This window comes from Acomys minous (genome assembly GCF_964271855.1).
Source record: "Acomys minous genome assembly, chromosome: 7".
NCBI classification, from domain to species: Eukaryota; Metazoa; Chordata; class Mammalia; order Rodentia; family Muridae; genus Acomys; species Acomys minous.
Genome location: NC_140488.1, coordinates 106,516,076 through 106,535,154, shown reverse-complemented (window position 1 = coordinate 106,535,154; position 19,079 = coordinate 106,516,076). Strand labels below are relative to the sequence as shown.

General features: G+C 38.7%; 1 long non-coding RNA gene across 4 annotated transcripts in view; it reads right to left on the bottom strand.

The window, feature by feature from the left end:
- Positions 1-19,079, bottom strand: part of LOC311601766 — a 116,377-nt gene that overhangs the window by 37,929 nt on the left and 59,369 nt on the right. For all 4 annotated transcript variants that reach the window (XR_014780647.1, XR_014780648.1, XR_014780649.1 and 1 more), the window contains exons 2-3: positions 12,891-13,079; positions 4,352-4,421 (exon numbers count right to left, since the gene is read on the bottom strand). This is a non-coding gene — a long non-coding RNA (uncharacterized lncRNA). The remainder of the gene's footprint in view (positions 1-4,351; positions 4,422-12,890; positions 13,080-19,079) is intronic.

Below are 19,079 nucleotides of genomic sequence, written 5' to 3'. Positions count from 1 at the left end.
ATTAACAACTGAATGATGAAAGTGAGGAAACCCAGAAAGAAACTTAATAACTCCCAAATTAAATGAAAAGAAAAAGAAAATGCAACCTAAGAAAAACCTTTGGGGGACATTAAAAGCAATCCTAGAATGAACATTTATTTTTCTAAGTGCCTACATTAAAGAAAAAAAAGCAGAGTCATTGAGATGGCTCAGCAGGTAAAGGCGCTTGCTGCCAAGCCTGAGGACCTGAGTTCAATGCCCGGAACCCACATAGTGGAAGAAAGAGCGCTGACTCCTGCAAGATGCCCTCTGACCTTCAAACATGTACTGTAGTATGCACATGTGTGCACATGCACACACACACACACACACACACACACAGAGAGAGAGAGAGAGAGAGAGAGAGAGAGAGAGAGAGAGAGAGAGAGAGAGCGCGCACAAATAAATGAGTTAATGATATGACTTAAGAATTTGGAAAAATAAGAACAAACTAAACCCAAATCCAATAGGTGAGAAGAAATAATAAAAACCAGAGAAGAAATTAATGAAATAAAAATAAAGAAGATAATCAAACAAATAATAACCAACAAATCTAAGAGGTGGCTCTTTGAAAAGGATAAACACTACCGATTGTCACCACTCTAGAATTCGGTGGAGCCTGGAGAATAGACCTGATAAGTGAGACAGACAAAAGTCAGACAATAGCCAACTTTATTCAGAGCATCAGTCGATTTCTATTGTGAGGGTTAAGAGGGGTCACATGAATAGCGCACAGTTGCAAGGACAAGCCACACGTGGCGACAAGTTGCATGCAGCAAAACACATTTTTCCATATAAACAAATAACAATATAAACAAACAACAATAGCCAGTTGTAACAAATGATCTGAAGTAAAGTCACTCCTGTGGACTGTACCTGGAAGGGGCACAAAAGTACAGTCCAAGAACAATTCCATGTTTCTGAAGACACTGAGGTCACAAGACTCTTGTTTTCTTTCCTTACAGTTTCTCATAAGCACGTAGAAATCTCCTCACATGTCTCCATTCTTGGACCCTGTTCTGACAAATGATAGACTCTTGGCTCAATTAACTTTGAAAAGAAAGAGAAGACACTAATAGAACTAGAGGTGAGTAAGAATAAAACAGACACCAAAGAGAGTCAGAAGTGTATAATGGAATAATACTTTTTAAAACCTTTATTCCATTAAGTTCATAACCTAGAAAAATTAAAGGAATTTACTTATTCATCTGAACCACCAAATTTAATCCAAGCAGAGACCAACAACTTAAACAGACCCAGAACAAATAAGTAGCCTTCCGACTAATAAAAGACCGGCTGCACGTGAATTCACAACAGAATTCTATCATACTTTCAAAAACTACATCTTTTCTTTTTTCTGGTTTTTCGAGACTCACTTTGTAGACCAGGCTGGCCTCGAACTCACGGAGATCTGACTGCCTCTGCCTCCCGAGTGCTGGGATTAAAGGTGTGTGCTACCACGCCTGGTTTAATTTTTCAAATTATTAAAAAAGAAAGAAAGAAAAGGAACCTTTCCATCACCTCTTAGGAAGGCAGTGTGACTCTGATGCTAAAACCAAGTAAAATACAGCAAAATCCAAACCAATCCAAGCCTAAAAACAAGCAAAACAAAACAAAAACACTTCTCTAGTTAGAAATCTTTCTTACAGCTTTTTAAAATTTTGTCATGATCAGTTCTAGAGTATATACAGAATCAGTTGTGTGTTCGGACTGGTTGTAGAATAAATCAAATTCATAACTATGCAGACTTAAGTTTCCAATCTGATTTTGTATTTAAGGGTCACAGGTAGATGTAAGACATTTGAGTCCCTGTTGATTTACTAAGTTGTAAAGTTTGGGAGAGCATCCTAGACTGATAACCATGGTGCTATTCACAGGATTTACTTGTTTAACACTAGTTTAAGCCTGGTGGTGCCAATAAAACAAATATGTATTTATTTTCTACAAAACCCTCCCAAAACAAACAAACAAACAAACAAAAAACTCACATTACTCTAAAAGGAGGAAAACTGAAAAAAAAACATTAAAATTAGGAATGAGATAGAGATATCCGCTATCCACACTTCTCTGTAATATAGTGCTTGAAGCACTAGTGTGAGCAATAAGCAGGAGCCGGCGATTAGACAGATTGAAATAGCAATATAAGAAGTCAAATTATCCCTGTTTGCAGATGATATTATACAGAAGAGATCCAAAAATTCCAACAGACAGCTTCAGCAAAGTGCTGCAAGACAAAACCATATTTTTTAAAAAATCAGTAACTTTTCCATATGCCAATAATAACTACACCAAGAAAGAGCTCAGGGAAATGAGTGCCGTAAAAATGATCCACAACTGGTTGCAATGTAGACAATAAACAGCTGAGTGGTCCTCAACCCCAGTTGATACATCTAGACTTCAAGCTCTACACCTGAGGCTCAGGTAAACTTGAGAATGTGTAGCAGAAAGACTGCCAGAACCAGAAGATTAAGAAACCTGTTGGGAAAAAAAATAAATTAAAAAAAAAAAAAAGAAACCTGTTGGGTGATAATGTCTTCTAGATAGAGAAGCTTCACCTATGAAATCTCAACAATATGGTTGCCTAAGCAACACCTGTGTGGGTCTCTGTAACCGCCGTAGGAGCAGAGTATAGAAAGAGGAAAACAAGCTCACATAAGGGCCTGGAGGAAGCATCTCATGTGGTCTAGGCCACACAAGTCACCAGGCTATTAACTACATCCCAGCATTCTGGACAAATAACAGGCTATGAATCCCTTCTCTTGAGCAGGCAACTCTGTGTGTTTAACATTCCGGGTTCCCCTACTGCTCATCTGTGGGCACAAATACTTGCATAATGACAAGACCAGATGACATGCTAATCTGGATGGGGAAAATTTCACAAGACCCCACTCCTAGATGCAGAGCTACAGTCAATCAGTGGGTCTTGAGAGAGGGAGAATCAGATTTACTCAGTAGGTTATCCAATCCCAAATGGTCATCCCTAAACACAAACACACAAGAGCAACACTAAATGGAACCAGTAGATGTTTTTTATATTTGTTTGCATATTACATATATCAATAATAATTAAATAAAGAGACAGCATCACTTAAAGAGGAAGTAGGGGCACAAGAGTTGGAGAGGGAGGGGTAGAAATGATATAAATATACTCACATATGAAATTCTCAAAAACAAAGACATAAAACAATATGTAAGGAATAAAAAAGTGGTTATATTACCCAAAAATGCACCTCCAGACCATGAAACTTGCCTGTGATTGAGTTTGAGTGGAAATATATTACATTTCCCTGTAGTCTATGAAATATTTTACAGAGCCTTTATGGAATTTTAATAAGAAGCTGACTTTCAGAAAAGACCACTACCTCTTTTTTGTTTTGTTTTGTTTTGTTTGTTTTTTGAGACAGGGTTTCTCTGTGTAGCCTTGACTGTCTTGGACTCACTTTGTAGACCAGGCTGGCCTTGAACTCACAGTGATCCGCCTGCCTCTGCCTCCCGAGTGCTGGGATTAAAGGTGTGAGCCACCACGCCTGGCTCCAACTGTAGCCTTTTAATAATGACATTCTCTGAAGTTAGATTTCTGCAAGAGAACATTCTCATGGCCACCATACATAATATACTCCCAGAAAAATACTTCTGAGCATATGCATATGTGATGAAAATTGGTGTGGAGGAAACAGTAAACTAAAAATATAGTCCTTATGTCTTGAGGAGTTGGATGTGTCTCAGATAATGATCTTGTTTAGTTTACATACATTTGTAATGTTTTAATGATGAGAGAGTCATCAAGAGACCATATGAAGGGAACAGAAGGCCATAAGGGCCAATAATACACATTCTACATGGCACTGATATGGATAAATGTACTGGACAACCAGGAAAATCTGAGCCAGGAACTAGGATTAAGCAGTGATGTAACTAATCTGTTATACAGCCACCTCTGAAAATATGCCAATTTTGTAGAAATTGTGTTATAAATATGTCCTTGGGGTCAAAGTTGAGTGTCCTCATTTTTGTCTTTGCCAGCCTGAAAAGTGACTTTAGTTCCTCCAATTTCCCTTGTACATGCCAACATGTGGTCTGTGTGCTGGTAATGAATAATATCACATCTGCCTCAGAGACTCCCATTTCATGGTTTTAGGGCTTGGACTTCTGACCATAGTATTTGGCTTTATTATAATAGTAAGAAAAGACACATGGGAAACAGAAAAGAAAGAGTTGCCTATGTCACCCCCTCCCTCAACTCCAAGTAACCTAGGGAGAAACATTTCCCATCTTGGGATGGTGAAAGGAATTAAGCCTAGGCTTTATGCTTGAAATCCAGCAGTAGGCCTACCACAGAGAAGCCAGTTCTTGACAGAGCTCTACATCAGGCTGGGATCCACAGAGCTGTTGACACTGCTTATCTGAGAAGAGAAGAAAAATAAACCTTGTATCTGAAAAAATGATGAATGAAGTTAACATGATCAAAGAAGACATCAGTGACTGGGCAAATCTGATAAAGGAATTATTAAAATCAAACACAAGCTAGTTGAAAACAAACAGTTGAGAAAAATCATAATAAACATCTATATTATTTCTAAGGTGAGAATCACAATTTAAACAGTATTTATATGAAGGAAATCAATTATCCTTTTAAAGAGTGCTCCAAATTGTGTGTGTGTGTGTGTGTGTGTGTGTGTGTGTGTGTGTGTGTGTGTGTGTGTGTATTTTGTAAGATCCCACTCTCAGGGAGACATGAACAAACATCTCTTCACCCCAGATAAAATACCAATAGCAAGCTGGGTGTGGCGGCACACACCTTTGATCCCAGAAATAGGGAGGCAGAGGCAGGCCTGTGAGTTCGAGGCCAGCCTGCTCTACAAAGTGAGTCCAGGACAGCCAAAGCTACACGGAGAAACCGTGTCTTGGAAAAACAAAAAGGAAAAAGAAAAAAAGAAAAAGAACAAAGAAAGAAAGAAAGAAAAGAAAAGAAAGAAAGAAACCAAAGTCCATCTTGGTGACCCAATAAGCTTTATCAGGGTTGCTGAAAGGAGTAGAAATGAGGCAAAGACAACTCTCTCACCAAAGCCAGCAGGGGTGACAGCTCACAAAACTGCAACCCTGAAGCACACTACACAGCCTGAAGCTAAACCAGGTTGAGAGTGCCCTTTTCAGGAATCTGGTTTTCACTACTTCTAAGCGCTTAAGTTTGTCTCTGCTTGCTGCTCAGCTGGTCTAAGCCTCTTCTAGGCAACTCAGTTTGTTTAAGACTGACTCTCAGCAGTCCTTAGAGATTTTATGCTTAGAGAGTGAGTGGGAGCCTGTCCTGGCTAGTTTTATGACAATTTGACATAAGCTAGTGTCACTTATTTCAAAGGAGGGAAACTCAATTGAGAAAATGCTTTCATAAGGACATTTTCTTAATTAGTAATTGATGGGGGAGGGCCCAGCCCACTGTAGGTGGTGCCATCCCTGGGCTGGTGGTCCCTGGGTTCCATAAGAAAGCAGGCTGAGCAAGCCATGGGAAGCAATCCGTTAAGCAGCATCCCCCCCATGACCTTTGCATCACTTCTTGCATCCAGGTTTCTGCCCTGTTTGACTACCTTTGATGATGAACAGTGATGAACAGTGATATGAAAGTATAAGACAAATAAAATCCTTCTTCTCCAACTTGCTTTGGTCATGGTTTCATCACAACAATAGTAACCCTAACTGAGCCAGGAACGATGTAAATCTGGTTAATTGTAGGGCCTTCCTGAAACTAATAAGTTGTTTACTTCCTGAGCTTAACCCATTTTCCTGCAGTACAGGATGTTTCGGCTCCCTTTGGAACATTGTGCGACTTAACAAGCTTCTCTCAAGACAGAAGGTTTTATCTGGTACAAAACTTTTACACATCAGTGTGTTTTAGATTAAATATTCTCCATTGAAGGAATGGTAGATGTAAAAGTTAGAAATTCAGTAATATATAATTTTGAACACACAGCATAAGTAAGAATAACCTTAATGACTGCATATAATAGAGACACAGCTAATGCTAAAGACATTTTTTTAAAGGCTACATGGAAACCTTTCTGTAGACACATCCTCAAATATATACATATACATATATTGACAGAATTTAAATGGAGTAATCATATAACGAGGTGAAAATTCCCATACTACATATCACAGGAGAATATAAGAAAAAGGCCAGAGAGAAGAAAGCATTACTTCTTTTGAAGCTGTTGGCTAGTGTGGTCCCATAGATACTCCCAAACATTACTGATTATTTGTGCCCAACTGTTCCCAGCTTTATCTCCTTTGACACAATCATCCCTGTTTACCCTCCTGGTTGCTGCAGTTTTTCAAGGTTATATGCTGCCATTTGAAGATATGGAGCTTAGGGACCTCAGATAAGAGACACCATGTGATGTTTGTCATTGTGGGTCTGGTTTACTTTTGTGTGTCAAGACTTCTCCTGGGGGAGATTAAATACACATCTGTTGACTCAATAGGAAGCCCAAGGCAGGCCAAAGTACAGATACCACCAAAGTCCAACTTGGTGGACCAATGAGTTTTATTGGGGTTATTTACAGGAATATGGTAAGGGCTTACTTACAAGAGCAGAATTGACTAAAGGCAGCTGCATCACCAAAGCCCACCCCAGCATGGGTGACAGTTTACAAAAATGGGAACCCACAGCACACTGAACAGCCTGCTGGCAGCTGAACAGGTTGGAGAGTGTCCTTTCCAAGTGACTCAATTGCTCCAAAACTCTTTCAGGCAGTTGGGCTGCTTTCAGCTTCTTCTGTGCAGCTGGACCAGTCTCAGGGTCTTATTTGCAGGTTGGTTTATCTGAGAGGGACTCTCAGCAGTCTTTACTGTTTAATCCAGAAGACAGGAGAGCCTAGCAAATCTGCTCAGTTTTAGGCATTTCATGAAGCTATTTTGAGTTGTTTACCTTCCTGCTTAAGGAATTTCCTTGAAGGATGCAACGTTTCAATCTCTGAGAGAACTACAAAGCAACAGTTACTTCACTCAATATTATATTGCCTAGTTCAGTCCTGCAAATGTCTGCACATTTCATGATTTCATTTTTTCTTTACAGCTGAATAGTATTCCATAGTGTGTACATACCACATTTTCATTATGTATTTGTCAGTTCAAAAACATTTAGGCTGTTTCCATTTCCCAGCTATTGGGAATATAAACAGCAATGAGCATGGCCTAGCAAGTATCCATGGAGCAGAATGTCAAGTCCTCTAAGCATATGCTAAGGATGGCTATAGCTGGGCCATACGATAGATTCTAATGTATGCCTTAGTGTTGTAGAACATGATTCTCTCAGCTAAACTGCCATGATATCTATTCATTGGATCAGCAGTGCTTGCTTGCAAGACACCATTGGGATTAGTGTTGTTGGCTATTGATATTCTCTCATAGGATGGGGTCGGGAGGAGCACTGGACCCTCACCTATGATTCCAGCCAGTACTATCAGCTGCTTATATGTAGTCCTCCTCTAATTGCATGTGGCCTTGGGGTCTTGGGGTTCTAGGGAGGTGCTAAAGTATATAGGAGAGGAAAGGTTAACTGAATAGGCCCATCTATGCAGCTATGTTATCACCCATGAGTGAAAACTTTCCAGTGTGACTGTTCTTGCTCTCCCATGATCCTATCAACAGGCTCTTAATGCTCTGAAGAAAGCCGAAGAAACTCATTGGTGCCTCAAGGCAGAGTTTAGTGGAATCACACTTTGGTTTGTCATTGGAACTCCAGAAAGGGGAGAGAGATGTTCACATATTCACATAAAAGGAGTTTACACAACACTTGGGACCCAGATTAAGAAAACCTTTTCCCACTTTTATTTTTAGATTATATTTCCCTATATAAATGAAAGAGTAGTGTGGACTTTCTTTTAAGAGACTTTCAAAATAACTGATGTTCAGATAATAAAAGACATAAAAAAGTTCAATAACTTTATCAACTCTGTTTTACCCGTTAGAGACAATGTCATTATATATTAAATATTGTACAAACATAATAGCATATGATATTGACATTGTAAACACTAAACATTTTAAAGGACTGAATGAATTGATGTCTCTACAATGAAGAGAACCTGATGCTCTTCCAGAGATAGTGAGTTTGGATCCCAGCACTCAGGTGAGGTAGCTCAGAATCACCTGGAAGTCTAGCTCAAAAGCATTGAAGACCTCCTCTAGGCTTCTCAGCAATCACGTACATGGCACATGCGCACATGCACACACACACACACACAGAAGGGGGAGTAAAATAAATCTTATAAAACATCATAATGAGTGAGTTAACCCAGAAGCAGGAAGAATCAAATGGTATATACTCACTTATATCTGGACACTAGCCCAAGGGCATGTCCTATGGAAGTCTTCATTTACCAGGAAAGTGGGACAGAGGGGAGGACTTCCTATTGGGACTCTAGGTGAGAGAAGCATGGGATAATGGGGAAATAGAAGGACCCAGAGGGTTCTAGAAACCTACAAGAAGAACATTGTGATGGGCAGATCTGGGCCCAGGGGTCCTGCTCAAGCTATGGCACCAGCCAAGGACAATACGTGTAGTAAACTTCGAACCCCTACCCAGATCTAGCCAATGGACAAGACACTCTCCACAGTTGAGTGGAGAGTGGGGACTGACTTTCACACAAACTTTGGTGCCCCATATTTGACCATGTCCCCTGGAGGGGAAGACCTGGTGGCACTCAGAGAAAGGATAGCAGGCTACCAAGAAGAGACTTGATACCCTATGAGCATATACAGGGGGAGGAGGTCCCCCTCAGTCACAGTCATAGGGGAGGGGAGTAAGGGGAAAATGGGAGGGAGGAAGGAATGGGAGGACACAATAGATGGGATAACAATTGAGATGTAATATGAATAAGTTAATAAAATATATTTTAAAAATATTTCAAGAATGTATAATGAAAGCTTTTGCTGTTATTACTTAGTGTCGACAAGTATCCCTATAGGCGTTCTTGTTTTCATCCTCTCCATTCCTATTAAACTATGGTTTTAAAATATTTGATTATGTCCTTTCTGCTATAAAACATATGTCACATCAAAACACTAGTCTATGGAACCATACTTTGTGACTCTCACTAGAATTTATAATAATGAGATGGAGCACAAATCTGTGTTTCAGCATTCCTGTGAGAGACTGTATCTGCCACTGAGTCATTCATAAACATTTGTATATAGTCCACACTTGAGACAATGTTGAATCTTGCTACTCATGTTGAAAATTAAAATAAAGTCATAAACTTCTAAGAAAATATCTTTTGACTTTGGAGTTGTGTCCCAAAAATATTTTAATGTAAATTATCAGGAAAATTGGGCATATTTTTCAAGGAGCTAAATCCACTGAAGTTTCTCTCCCTATATTAGGTTTCTACACAAGAATGAATCTTTATATTTCTACCCATTTCTTTTTTCATAAGTGGCAGAAAGCAAAGTAGGGCTTGCTGCCTATGCAGAAATTTAGCAGACAGACCACAGGATGCTACCTTTACAAAGAACCCTATACTTAGAAAAGCAAAAGGGTAATGGTTTACAGATTAGTCCTTCAGAGAATGCTCCTTGGTCCCAGGGTCTTATGACTTAGTGACTTCTAAATCCCAAAGGCCCGTTGTAATTCTATGGTGTCTTTGTGGGTTCTGTGGGCTTGTATTCACATAGAACCAGAGATAGAGACACTCACTTCCTACCCTAAGAAGCATAAAGGTCTGTTCCAGAAAATGAACTAGGATGCACATTTAAGGTCTAGCATACTTTTTTACTAGATGCAGAGGAAGAGTTTTCTTGTATTTCAATGCTGAAAAGTGTTCTGGAAGTAAAATTGCAAGGTCTGTGCCTTGCTTCTGGAACCCATGGAGCCAAGAGTCTGTGTATCATGCTTCTAGACTTACGGAGCCAGACATGCTACTCAAGATCAGATTACTAAAACTTTGGACCCTGTGAGTAATGAGTGTAAACAAGAGGAAACTGTCTTTAAAATCCTCTAAAAGATGCTTTTTGCTCTTTTTCACTATGGTACTTAAAGCTGTCATCAGACATCCAAGGTGAGAACATGTTTTCCTCTGGCATAATCAGACAAATCCCTTCCTTTATCAAAGATTCTCCATATTTTATCCCAACACCCACCAAGGCCATTAGCAGGGAAAGACAGCAGACAGCAGGAAAATCTCCATTGGCCTTTAAAAAACAGCCAACATTTATAGCAAATGTCAGAAGCCCTCACCTGGGCTCACAACACCCTTTAGGGTTTCCCTTTACTTGCCTCCACATTCTATTACTCTCCATTTGTTTGCTGGGTACATTCCCAGTTTCCTTCATTTGTAGCTAAGGGTTACACGCAGCTCTCTCCATTACTTCTGCCAGAAAGGCCCTCACACCTAAATCCTTGAAAACTATACAGCTCATTTCTCTCCATTATTTGGCTTCTAAAAAGATATCCCCGTGCACAACGAAGCACCTCCCATGTTCCTTCTCTGTCTTCCTGTATCTTTTTCTTTATAAGATAGCAACCATCTCCTAGCACAATGTCCAACAATGTAGATTTTTTAAAATGTTACTGTTCAACCCCAAAAAAACCATATAAGAGTCTCTAACAACACACACACACACACACACACACACACACACACACACACACACACACACACACACACACACACACACGGCCCAGTGAACACTCCAAAATGTATGTATGTATGTATGTATGTACATGCTTTACATGGATGGTTCTTTCTAGCTCCGTATCTCCTTCCATTCACAATAGAAACTGTGTATCTGCCAATTGAGCACATGCTTAATTAATGAGTTTCCAAATTGAGCTTAGACATTGGCTAGCTTCAGAGAAAAAGGCCAGCTTTTTGAAACTTCCATGTGTCTGGGGATGCCTGATGAGTAGTTTGGAAGAACACTTGTGAGAAAGAATGGAGATGTGAGTGTTTTGCTTGGTCATTGTCTTGATCTTCTCTGCACAACTGAAGCCAGAGAGGAGATAAGAGGGAGAACAAGCAGAAGGAATTGGCTTCATGTTAATGATGCTATGAAATAATACATTTTTTTTGGAAATACCTTTTGCATTTAAGAGACTGAACTTTTGCCAGACCCTGCAAGCAAGTTAATAATATACCTTGAAATCATTTAAGATTATGTAGTGAACTGCAATCCTACTGTGTACTCAGCCTGTTTAAGTTTAACCTGCTTTTAAGAAAACAATGTAGCCAATCTTACTATGCAGTGGATTTAAAAAAAAAGCCAACCAAACAACCTTTACCAATTGCACAGCTTTAATCTTAAATTATATATTCTTTCATTCTCCTTATCCAGAATAATGTATGTGTGGATATGTGTATGTTGTAGTAGTCAGCTGCTGAAAGTAGTAAACAATTTGAAGGGAACCTTAAACAAAAAAAAATATCCCACCAATATCAGAAGTGACATGTGGATATAGGTTGAACCTATACTGAGTGCTATACTAGGTCAATCAAAGCCAGTAAAGAAACTACTTCCCTTGTAAAAAATCTGTTAAAGATTCATGTTGTTTCTTTCCTTGGCCGAAGCAGGGCATAAACAACCTGTAAGGTAAGGCTTATATGTTTAGGTTTTTTGTGGGTTTCTATTCAGGAATTTCTGAGTAGGATGTAGGAAGGTGAATCCACCACAAGGGCCTGTTTGTTAGGAAGGCTGCTTAAAAGCCTAAGAGTGGTGTAGCTGGGTGGGTCTGAATAAAGATTTTTGGAAAAAGGCATCCTTCATAAATTCCTCATACAATATTTTCTGTACTGTTCAATACATGCAGACCAAAGCCTTTTGTTAGGAACAGGCAACAGGGGAAGATCAGATACATATAACAGACCAGGCCACTGCCCACAGACTACAGCCAGGCAAAAGACACAGGGAGAGAAGTGGAGAATTTAAACTGGAGCTCACTCTTGGTCAAACTAAGGCAAGAGGAAGTCATTATTTTTCATTGCTATATGTGACATTGAAAGATGTTGTTGCCCCTGCAACTTGAGGTGGAGAACTAAAGAACTACACTTTCTTTAATTTGTTTGTAGTTGACACAGGCAAGAAAACACTGATGTTCCTGGACATTACTAAACCCTAATTTCTCCCCCTTTTCCTAAACACCATATTCTTGGCACTTGAAGTCTTCAGTATGTGCCCCAGCCCACTTGAGTAGTCTGCCTCCAAATGGCTCTAATTTATACTTCTTAGTTCCATTCTACTTTGACAATGGTAACTTTCACATAGGATTCTATTTTCCTTTAATGAAAAATTTTTTGTAGCTCTTATCCCCACCTAACTCAGTATACCTACATGGTAGTTATCCGAGCAGTTTTAAGCAATGTAAGATATATGTAAGGTCATATTCATACTGCCTTCTGAAAATGCTATGATCCTCTAGGGTTTATGGGGAATGTGGGCAGAATAGATGGGAAACCCGATTTCAGGGTGGATGTTATTAAGCAAAAGAGATGGACTAGAAAGCATATATGTCAATCTCTCCTGCATCTGGACAAGATTTTTTTTTATGAGAAATCGTCCTTAACCTGAAATTGAGTTGCAAGAGCAGGCCATGGTGACTATTGAAATGTAGAAATGAAAGACACTAAATGTACAGAGTTTAAGTTACCATGTATGTGGAAATTCAATAGAATAACAATAGGGAATTTTAATCAGAAACAATTGGGTATACAATGCAGAGCCTAAGGGTTGGAGGTAGAATCAGCAATGTGTCCTTGACATGTAACCAAATTGCTTTCTAAATACTTATGTTTATATCCACGGACTAGTGCTGCTCTCCTCCTGGGCCAGAGAAGGTTCTTTTTTTATAGTAGAGGATGGATGGTATATGTAGAGACTCATACCTGGTTGATGTGCTGAGAGCAAGTGATTCTTGAGCTCTCAGCCCTAAGAAGGACATCAGTGTTGGCATCTCCAAGGCCCAGGGAAAATCATGAAAGAAAAAGTGGAAAGACTGGAGAGCAGAAGGATGGAGAGGAGTGCTCTGAATCACTGTCGTGTGTACATGGCATAGCTGGTCCAGTCATGAGCACCTGCACACACAGAAAAGTAACAAAATTAGAAGACAGGCTAGTCAGGAACAGTGGGGTCAGGAGGAGTGGGAGTGAGATAAAAGAGGGTAATAGACATGAATATTATTACAATATATTGTATATATATATGTAATTGATAATAATGAAAAGAAATATATCCGTTCAACAGCATAGGTAATGAAATAGCTACACAACTTCGAATAGTGCAATATAAGCAACTTCCCAGTCCATCCAGAGTCACCTGAAAGACAAGCGTGACATATGACAATTATGGGAAAATCACAATGTGACACTTATTCCTCTAATGAGAATATACATTCCAAATTCACATTAAATTACAGCACCATATGTGAAGGAATTTGATGTCCTAGATAGCTATGTAATCCATGTCAATGACTGAAACATCTGTGACAGATGGCAGTTTTTAATAATGTAGTTGAACCATAAAATTGCATGTGACACTCTGAGGAGATAATTGTGGGTGAGGATGGCTTTGGGCATGCCTCCATCATAATGAAATGCCATGGTCGGAGCAAAAATGTGTAGACTGTGATGATAATATGCCGAGAAGGCCCCTGGTAAGGGCAAGTGACTTAATCTACTCATGACACTATAATAAAATACTTTGAGTAATTTGTAAACAACATAAATTCATTGCTTAAAGCTTTAGAGGTTGGGAAGTTGAAGGTAAAAGCATCCAAGATGGAGGAAATGGAATGGGTAAGAATAATTTTAAAATGCAGTATCTGTAAGGACTAATTCATCATAAATGAAAATTCTTGCTGCATCTTGATGTGGTAGAAGAAAGAAATGGGTCCCTTGCACCTCTTTTGTAAAAAGGCATTATCTCATTTTCTAGGATATACACAATTCGACCATAGCAGCAAGCTAGAACAGACATTTTTCTTTAATGAATAGGAAACTTTTAGAAAAAAAAAAGCATACATGTGAGGGTGGAGCAAAACTGGTAAAATTACGAATAGATAATGGCTTTAAAATACTCACCATTTTATTGTCTGTTGTTCTATGTCTGTTTGTTCTTCCACTTCATTTGATATTGTCATTCAGGGATTTAACTAGACTGGGAAGACTGAGACTCATACCAAATTTCAGGGTTTTTAGAAGGGAAAACCTGGAAAACTAGACTCAACTGAAACTTGCTAGGCTTCTCTTTCTATGAAGTCTCAAAGCCTTACCATGTGAACTTTGCACATGGACTATACTATGGGGTACTTGGACGTCTTAGGCGGCAACTAGTACTCCCATAATGTGAAAAGAGAAGATCCTAGGCTTTCTTAAAGGAAAGCATCCAGAAACTACACAACATGATATAGGCTCAATTTTCTTAACCAATATATTTTATTAACAACTTAGCAACCGAGCATACGTCACTTATAACCCGACTAACCAAAACAATAGGAAATGAGGATTAATGGACACAATAACAAAACCTTAAGGATATCAGTTCCGAGGAACAATTCTCCGGGCGTGAGCCTCAGGATTTCTTCTGCTGGAACCTGGGGTAACCAGAACCGAGAACCTCCGCAGGAGCCAGAGCCCCGAAGCCTTCCCTCGAGAGGTTCTCTATAGGAGTGTCTTGAAGTGCAGTGACGAACAGTCATATCTATACCAAGTCTCCAAAAAGCCCCGCCTCCAGTTCTGGGTTCATTTATATATCTCCTCCCAGAGTCTGTTCACGGGATCTTCTCAGCTGGCAGCAATTAAGCTCCTGCAGGAGGTGGTTGCTCTTCTAGTGAATTAACCTCACCTGTTCTCTCACGAGACCATTCCAATCCCGCACTTGGGATTCTAAAAACCAGGTTTATCTCTCCTTCAACATGAGCACAGAACCAGTCCCATAGTCACTCTGGAAGGTGACTGTGTAAGGTGGGAAAATGAACATGCATCGCTCATGGGAGGTCACTGCTGGGAATTAGTTGTTTTCCCACTTTACACAGTCAAGAGTGCCAGGTGAGAAAGAAAATAAGGGATCGAGGACTCCATTTTTGTCAAGGCACACTGATGAATAGTGGTCTAAAGAGAAATAAGAAAATTAACTGGGTGGAGACTGTCACTGGTTGAAGTTATTTTTTTTATAAATTTGGGGTTGTTTCTCTTAACTTACGTCTTAACCCAGCTATCACCCAAGTAATTGATACTCTTTTATATTTGTTTACAAATTAGCTATACAACACAATCTTGAGCAGTTTAAGTCTGTTTTTAACCCTCTATGCTATTTTGTCTTTCTCTAGGCAAACATCCCAGGAGTACTTGCACCTTGTAGCTTTCCTAGGCTCCAGTTCCTTCCTCCTGATCTTTCTTGCACCTCTGCTTGTGGCTGAATCCACTGGCTGAATCCTCTACCTCCTCTTCTAACTCCTCTTCCCCTGGCTGGCAGGAAGTCCATCCCTCTTCTCTCCCCTGCTCATCGATTGGCTGTAAGCTGCTTTATTGACATATCAGGGGGACAACTGGGGGCCGTAGTTTACACAACATTTAGTCAATAAATTCTCAAAACTAACTCGCAACCAGACATGGTGGGTACTGAAATCAGCATTTAAACTATACAATAACCTTATGCCTACAGTCACTAAGTGCCAATTTTGCTGAGATTTAATGAAGATTGATACATTTCTGCTGGAGCTCACTGCTGTTGACAGAAGATGTTTTGGTAAAATAGTAGTTCAGGGGGAGTCGTCTATGGAGTGAATGTGATACAACTACCAGAATCACAAATGAAAGCATGAAGGGAGGGAATGGTGAGAAGAAAAAAGGAGGAAGAATAGATGAGGATGATAAGTACATAGATACGTACATAGATAGATAATAAATAGACAGATGTATTGGAAAATGTGCATGATGTCACAGGCTGTGGTTTCTTCCTTCTTTTCTCGCCGTCAATAGTAACTGATTCACACTAAGTGTTAAAATATGCATAGATGACAAATCATGAGTGCTACTAAAAGAAAAGTAACTCATTCAACTTAGCTATGCTATTGAATTTTCTACTATGAAGGACTTAAACAGAATGGGCTAGTTCCGTTTTAAAATGTTCTCTTATAGTTTCTTTTTATTTTTAAAAATTACTGTTTGAATGTGCATGTGAGTGCCTATGAAAATGAGAAGAGAGCATCAGATTACGTGGAACTGGGTGGGGGGTCTAGGCAGTTGTAAGCTGCCATGTGGTGCTGAGAACCAAACTCAGGAGGTATATCAAGTGTTCTTCACCACTGAGCCATCTCTCCAGCCCCAGGGTCTGTTCTTGACAATGAAAGAGCCCAGCATCATGCTGTTGATTTTTTTTAAATATACCAGTAACAATGTGCTTTCTGAAACAATCTCTCCTGTGTACTTGAATTCTTCTTATGTTAAAGTAGTAACATTTTGTCTATTATTTATGCTGAGAATGTTTTCTTCCAGTTTGTCCTCAAGTTTTTAATTAATTGTTTATTTATTTTATGTGTGTGAGTGTTTTGTCTACATGTATATCTATATACTACATGTGTGCCTGGTGCCCACAGAGGTTAGAAGAGAGCATTCGCTCCTAATGAACTGGAGTTACAGCCATTTGTAAGCCACCATATGGGTGCTGGAAATCTAACCCAGGTTGTCTGAAAATGCAGCCAGTGCTTTTAACTTCTGTGCCATCGACTCATTACATTGGCTTTGCCCCCCTTAATTTTGCTTATGCTGTACTTTGTTTTCATCACGTAGAAATTATGTCTTTGACCTGAGTTATATAGTCACAATTATCAAACTTTTACTTTTCTTTTCATTGTATCTGTTTTTTTTAAACTTATAGCTTAAGAACCTTTTCTATAGTATAGCTAAGTTGAATGAGTTACTTTTCTTTTAGTAGCGTTCATGATTTGTCATCTATGCATATTTTAACACTTAGTATGAATCAGTTACCATTGACAGCTTTGGGAGAAAAGAAGGAAGAAAACGCAGCCTGTGACATCATGCACACATTCTAATACATCTGTCTATTTATCATCTACCTATCCATGTACCTAATCATCCAGTTAAAGGAAACTCCATTATTTTTTGTAACTTGTATATTACTATGTACACTTAGATTCCTGATCTATTTAAGACTGTTGTAAGGTATACTGTCTTATTTTTTCCCATAAATATCTATGTATTTGTCCAAGAACCATTTGTTCTTAAAATCTTATTTTTATTTTATTTATATTATCATTTACTATGTACCTCAGTCTTGAATTTGTGATCCACTTGTCTCAGCCTAATGTGATATGCCTCAACATTTGCCACAAATCCAAACAAAAAGTTTTATCTTTGCTCCAACTTAATAAGTCAACACTTTTATTATATATCATGTAATTAGTTCTTTCTATTTATTATATTCTATTCTTATCAGTAGTTTTAACTTGTATTTATATTATTTTAATCATAGAGACTCTGTAATCTGCATTTATATCTGCTAGGACTAGTAAGTCCTTGTTATTTTTCTTTTTTTTTCTATTTCCATATAGATTCTAAAATGTTTATTTTTCTATGTAAAATTAGTATTTGTCTATTTCCACTAATTTAAACTTTAATTGAAACTATAAAAGAAGGGTTTGGGTACTTTTATTGTAAATGTATTGTTGTTGTTGCTGTTTTGGGTTCTAGTTTTCTTGAGGATTTCTCTGTGTAGCCCTGGCTGTCCTGGACTGGCTTTGTAGACCAGGCTGGCCTTGAACTCACAGATATTCACTTACCTCTGCCTCCCCAGTGCTGGGATTATAGGCATGCACCACCACCACCTGACATTGGACTTGTTTTAAATTTAAATTTTTATATGGGTGGTTTGACATTTTAAAGATATTGAACATTCTTATGTAAAACTAGAAGTGTCTTTCCATATGCTTGAATATCCATTTGTGAGTAAAGGTGCTTTAGTCTGAGTTTAATCCCTGGGACCCACATGGTAGAAAGAGAGAGCTTACTTGAGTTATCCTCTGAGTTCCATATATTATATGCCATGGCACATACATGCACACATAATAAATAAATGTGTGCTAAATATGTGTTTGTACTGTTTAAGGTTCTAAATATTTCTGCACATAAATTCTTAGATTGATTCACTTTACTCTTGGTTTATATCATTATTTTATTTTATCTTTAGATGAATCTCACTGGGTAGCCAAGCTAGTCCACAACTCAATATGTAGTCCAAGTTGGACTTAAACTAATGGCAACCTTCATGTTTCAGCCTCTCAAGTGCTAAGGGGTGAGATATAATGCCCAACTTATTTGTTCACTTTTATTGTGATTTTAACAATACTAGAAAGTGAACTCAGGACCTTGTGTATACCAGACAAGTGGTCTAGCACTTAGCCACACCTCCATGCTCGCTATATTTGAATTACAGGCATAACTTTGTAAAGCATAACTGTATGTCTCTTAGTGCTCTTGGAAATTGCATTTTGCTATCATTTTGTTCTGTAATTGGTGATCATTAATCTGATTTTTATGTTGATTTTATCGCCTGTTCTTCTAAGTATTGCTTTTTTTAACTCAGCAAATGTGGTGTGAAAAAAAATCTCAGCTCAAAGATCATGGTACATCTCAAGCAGTAAGTGAACCTGCCTGCGTGCCATCAGATACAATCCTTACTTAGTAAGTCAACACAGTGCAAGAAGGCCCTTCAGGGATAGTGAGCATTGTTTATCCATGCTCCTTGCTGAATTATCAATGAAGAGGAGATACCATTATTAAGAAGGTATGAAAATAATGAGTATGCACATGAGGTTTTGGGGGCATCACAGGTTGAAAATTGCTTGAGAGTGTGGAGAAAGAAACTGGTCTTTAGGAGATGAGGTCAAGATAAAAATGTACCATCTATGGTATGAATTTTCTTCTGTCTTCACATATTTTCTGATGCTAATGATATAATAGCACAAATTTTAAAAGTTTGAAGGAAGTAAATTTACTTTTGACTGATACTTCTGGGCCAATGTGGAAGGGGCATATTTGCTTACTACTATCTTGCTT